This window comes from Heterodontus francisci, chromosome 3 (assembly GCF_036365525.1).
Source record: "Heterodontus francisci isolate sHetFra1 chromosome 3, sHetFra1.hap1, whole genome shotgun sequence".
Lineage (NCBI taxonomy): Eukaryota > Metazoa > Chordata > Chondrichthyes > Heterodontiformes > Heterodontidae > Heterodontus > Heterodontus francisci.
In genome coordinates this window covers 29,595,678-29,601,677 of record NC_090373.1, presented here as the reverse complement: position 1 = coordinate 29,601,677, position 6,000 = coordinate 29,595,678, and the positions used below count along the sequence as shown (strand labels likewise).

Sequence of the window (6,000 nt, the reverse complement as noted above, 5' to 3'; positions counted from 1 at the left end):
TAGAGAGAGGGAGAGAGAAAGGGGACAGAGACAGAGAGAGGGAGAGAGAAAGGGGGGACAGAGAGAGAGAGAAAGGGGGACGGAGAGAGAGGGAGAGAGAAAGGGGATGGAGAGAGAGGGAGAGACAGAGAGAAAGGGGGATAGAGAGAGAGAGAGAAAGGGGGATAGAGAGAGAGACAGAGAGAAAGGGGGATAGAGAGAGAGACAGAGAGAAAGGGGGATAGAGAGAGAGACAGAGAAAGGGGGATAGAGAGAGAGACAGAGAGAAAGGGGGATAGAGAGAGAGACAGAGAGAAAGGGGGATAGAGAGAGAGACAGAGAGAAAGGGGGATAGAGAGAGAGACAGAGAGAAAGGGGGATAGAGAGGAGACAGAGAAAGGGGGATAGAGAGGGAGACAGAGAGAAGGGGGATAGAGAGGGAGACAGAGAGAAAGGGGGATAGAGAGGAGACAGAGAGAAAGGGGGATAGAGAGGGAGACAGAGAGAAAGGGGGATAGAGAGGGAGACAGAGAGAAAGGGGGATAGAGAGGGAGACAGAGAGAAAGGGGGATAGAGAGGGAGACAGAGAGAAAGGGGGATAGAGAGGGAGACAGAGAGAAAGGGGGATAGAGAGGGAGACAGAGAGAAAGGGGGATAGAGAGGGAGACAGAGAGAAAGGGGGATAGAGAGGAGACAGAGAGAAAGGGGGATAGAGAGAGACAGAGAGAAAGGGGGACGGAGAGAGACAGAGAGAAAGGGGGACGGAGAGAGACAGAGAGAAAGGGGGACAGAGAGACAGAGAGAAAGGGGGACAGAGAGAGAGGGAAAAAGGGGGACAGAGAGAGAGGGGGCGGACGGAGAGAGAGGGGGGGGGCGAGACGGAGAGAGAGAGGGGGGCGCGAGACGGAGAGAGAGAGTGGGGGGCGAGACGGAGAGAGAGAGGGGGGGGGGCGAGACAGAGAGAGAGAGGGAGGGGGTGCGAGACAGAGAGAGAGAGGGGGGGTGCGGGGACATGAGAGAGAGACAGCGGGGACATGAGAGAGAGACCGAGAGAGAGGGGGCGGGGACATGAGAGAGAGACAGAGAGGGGGGGGGGGGGCGAGACAGAGAGAGAGAGGGGGGGGCGGGGACATGAGAGAGAGACAGAGAGAGGGGGCGGGGACATGAGCGAGAGGGGGCGGGGGACATGAGCGAGAGGGGGTGGGGACATGAGCGAGACAGAGAGAGAGGGGGGGACAGAGAGAGACAGAGAGAGAGGGGGGGACAGAGAGTAAGGGGGGGACAGAGAGAGAGAGAGCGAGAAAGGGGGAGAGAGCGAGAGCGAGAGAGAGAAAGGGGGACAGGGAGAGAGCGAGAGAGAGAAAGGGGGACAGGGAGAGAGCGAGAGAGAGAAAGGGGGACAGGGAGAGAGCGAGAGAGAGAAAGGGGGACAGGGAGAGAGCGAGAGAGAGAGAAAAGGGGACGGACGGAGAGAGAGAAAGGGGGACGGACAGAGAGAGAGAAAGGGGGACGGACAGAGAGAGAGAAAGGGGGACGGACAGAGCGAGAGAAAGGGGGACGGACAGAGCGAGAGAGAGGAAGGGGGAAGGAGAGAGCAAGAGAGAGAAAGGGGGACGGAGAGAGCGAGAGAGAGAAAGGGGGACATTAGTGTACTAGATGGGTTTTTACGACAATCGATGATAGTTTCATGGCACCATTATTGAGACTAACTTTCAATTCCAGTTTTTTATTGTTTAATTGAATTTAAATTCCACCAGCTTCTGTGGTGGGATTTGAACCCGTGTCCATAGTGCCTCTGGATTACTAGTTCAGTGACATTACCACTATGTCACCGAGGTGGTGTGGCTTCTATCACCACGTCACACCTTGGTCTGGCCCTTACTCCTCTGGCATTTTGTCCTCCTTTAGTTTAGTTTAGAGATACAGCACTGAAACAGGCCCTTCGGCCCACCGAGTCTGTGTCGATCGTCAACCACCCATTTATACTAATCCTACACTAATTCCATATTCCTACCGCATCCCCACCTGTCCCTATATTTCCCTACCACCTACCTATACTAGGGGCAAATTCTAATGGCCAATTTACCTATCAACCTGCAAGTCTTTGGCATGTGGGAGGAAACCGGAGCACCCGGAGAAAACGCACTCAGACACAGGGAGAACTTGCAAACTCCACACAGGCAGTACCCAGAATTGAACCCGGGTCGCTGGAGCTGTGAGGCTGCGGTGCTAACCACTGCGCCACTGTTCTTTGAGCATTTCATCTTGTTGCACCCCTCTCGCTGCTCATTTAAAATCCTGGTTCTCTTCTGCCCACCCAAATACTATTCCAATTTTCTCACCGAGCTATCTTCATTGCTTTCCTCCCTAAGCATCTGCACGGTGTGGCTTCTCATCCTAGGTGATTTCAGCCTCCATTTCAATTCATATCTCCTCTCTCCTCTGAATTCACTACCCTCCTATCCTCCTTTAAGCTCTCCCTCCATGTAAACTCCCGTACTCATTTTCACAGCCACCCCTTTGTCCTTGCCATCTCATGTGGCCTCGCTATTCCCATAGCATCAATCGCAAATGAGGCCATCTCTGCAGTTTTCTCTATCACTTTCCACCTCCTCCTGTGTCAGCCCCTGGAAAAAACTCCTCCCCTAATTCACTTCCAGTTACACTTTCAAGATCCCAGTTGTTTAGCCTTTGGCTCTCCATTCAGCATGACATTTCTGCAGATACTGATCTGTTCAACTACACCCTCACTTCCACCTTTGATGCTTTGCCCCACTAAAATGATTACTCTCTCTCATTCTGGCCGTTGCCCCCGGCAGGGCCCTCATCTTTGCTCCCTTAAGTCCAAGGCACACAAACCAGTTTTCCACCTTATCCATTCAAGTCTAACAATTCACCATCAGATCTGGCTGGACCACTTAAAGTACGATCAGGTGTTGCTCTCATCTGCAAACACTGGGCGGCGCAGTGGTTAGCACCACAGCCTCACAGCTCCAGTGACCCGGGTTCAGTTCTGGGTACTGCGGAGTTTGCAAGTTCTCCCTGTGACCGCGTGGGTTTCCGCCAGCTGCTCCGGTTTCCTCCCACAGCCAAAGGCTTGCAGGTTGATTGGTAAATTGGCCATTGTAAATTGCCCCTAGTGTAGGTAGGTGGTAGGAGAATTGGGATGTGGTTGGGAATATGGGATTAATGTAGGATTAGTATAAATGGGTGGTTGATGGTCGGCACAGACTCAGTGGGCCGAAGGGCCTGTTGCAGTGCTGTATCTCTCTATGACTCTATTCTCACCATTCCATGATCATCCTGGAATGCAAAGGTAACCCCCGGCTTCTTTTCTCTACCCCTTTCCTCCACCCTCAAATCTAACAAGTGTAAGGAGCTCATGGATTTCTTTGCCACTAAGATTGATGTTAAAGAAACTTCCAAGTCTGTTTGTGAAGAAGACAGTGAGACGAGGATGCTTTGATGGAGATCGTTTTTTACAGAGCTTACTTCTGCACCCCTAACAACACCCACGACCAGTGCCGGCTGGCTCGTCTTTATATATACACACTTGAATACAATTAACTAATTAACACCCAATACCTGTTCACCCTATTATCTTGAACTACCAGGGATTTATCATCCATTGACAGAACTTCAGACCCTAACAATTAAGACCATCCGATCAGCTGCCTCTGCCACTTTCCTCCCTTTCCCTAGTTCACCAGGGCAAACTTCTTCTAAGGCTCTCTGCCCTAGCACTGAACTTGTATCTTTATTTTCTCTCCTAGCTTCTCCCATGTTCTCTCCAAATTCATCTTGTCCATGAGACCACCTCCTGCTCCCTTGACCCTATTCCAACTAAACTACTGACCAGCCAACTTTCCTTCCTGGCTCCCATTTTAGCTGATACTGTTATTAGTTCTCTCTCCTCAGATTCTGCCCCCTCCCCTTCACATCTGCTGTCATCATTCCTCTCTTCAAAAAAAAAATCCTTGACCCCTCCCTCATTGCTCCATCTTCAACCTGCCTTTCCTCTTCATAGTTCTTGAACGTATTGTCATCTTCCAAATTTGTGCCCATCTTTCCCAGAACCCCGTGTTTGAATCCCTCCAATCAGATTTCTACCCCTGTCACAATACCAAAATGGCTCTGATCAAAGTCACAAATTACATCGTTTGTGACTGTGATAAAGGTAAACTATTCCTCCTCTCCTCCTTGACCTGTCTGCATCTTTTGACACAGTTGATCACACTATCCACTTCCCAGTGTCTCTCCATTGTCATCCAGCTGAGTGGGACTACACCCACATGGTTTGATTCTTTATTGAATCGTAGCCAGAGTATCAACTGCAATGGCATCTCTTCTTGCTCCCGCACAATTGCTTCTGGTGTACTTCTTGGCCCCCTCCTATTTCTCATCTACATGCTGCCTCTTGGCGTCATCATTGAAAACACATAGAAAGCATCAGTTTCCCCATGTGCACTGATGACACCCAACTCTACCTCACCACTACCCCTTTTGATCTTTCTGCTCATCAGTACTGGATGAGCAGAAATTTCCTCAAATTAATTATTGGAATGTCCAATACCATTGTCTTCTGTCCTCACCACAAACTTTGCTCCCTCGCCACTGACTCTATCCCTCTCCCCGGCAACTGTCTGAGGTTGAGCCAGACTGTTCACAAACTTGGTGTCATATTTGCCCCCCGAGATGAACTTTCAACTACACATCCGTTGCATCATTAAGACCGCTTGTTTCTACTTCCATAACATTACCTGACTTCATCCTTCCTCAGCTCAACTGCTGCTGAAACCTTCATCCATGCCTTTGTTACATCTAGACCTGATTATTCCAATACAGGCCTGCCCAGTCTCCCACATTCTACCGTCTGAACTTGGAAGTCAACAAAAACTCTGCTGCCTGTGTCCTCTCACCAAATCCCAATTTAAGCAATACCTCAATTTTAAAATTCTCATCCTAGTTTTCAAATCCCCCCCCCCCATGGCCTCACCTCTCTCTATCTCTCTAATTGTCTCCAGCGCAAATTCTGGCCTCTTGAACATCCCTGATTTTAATCGCCCCACTGTTGGTGGCTGTGCCTTCAGCAGCTTGGGCTCTAAGCTCTGGAATTTCCTTCCTAAATCTCTCTACCTCGCTTTCCTCCCTAAAAACACTCATTAAAACCTAACTCTTTGACCAAGCTTTTGATCATTTGCCTTAATATCTCTTTATGTGCCTTGGGGTATTTTGTTTTATAATGCCTCTGTGATGCACCTTGGAATGTTTTATTATATTAAAGGTGCTATATAAATACAAGTTACTGTCGTTGAGTCAGAAGATTGCAGGTTCAAGACCCACTCCAGACCCTTCAGCACATTTTTTTTTATTCAGTTGTGGGATGTGGGCATCAGTGGCTATGCCAGCGTTTATTGCCCATCATTAATTGCACTTGAGAAGGTGGTGGTGAGCTGCCTTCTTGAACCGTTGCAGTCCGTGTGGGATAGGTACACCCACAGTGCTGTTAGGAAGGGAGTTCCAGGATTTTGACCCAGTGACAATGAAGGAACGGTGATATAGTTCTAAGTCAGGATGGTGTGTGGCTTGGAAGGGAACTTGCAGGTGGTGGTGTTCCCATGCAACTGCTGCCCTTGTCCTTCTAGATGGTAGAGATTGTGGATTTCTAGGCTGATACTTCTAGTGCAGTACTGAGAGAATGTTGCACTGTCAGAGGTACTGTTTTCAGATAAGATGTTAAACAAGGTTCCTCTTGTGGGTAGGTTTTAAAAATCCCATGGCATTATTCAAAGAAGAGCAAGGGAATTCTCCCAGGTGTCCTGGCCAATATTTATCCCTCAACCAAAACCACTAAGAGAGATTATCTGGTCATTTATCTCCTGTTTGTGGGAACATGTGTGGAAGTTGGCTGTGCATTTTCTACATTCCACCAATGACTACACTTCAAAAGTACTTAATTGTCTGTAAAGCACTTTGGGACATCCTGCGGTCATGAAAGATGATATCAAGATAAATCCAGTG

The 6,000-nt window shown here is 49.1% G+C and overlaps 1 protein-coding gene across 1 annotated transcript in view; it reads left to right on the top strand.

Annotated features, from left to right (window-relative positions):
* Window positions 1-6,000, top strand: part of lyst (lysosomal trafficking regulator) — a 419,684-nt gene that overhangs the window by 391,988 nt on the left and 21,696 nt on the right.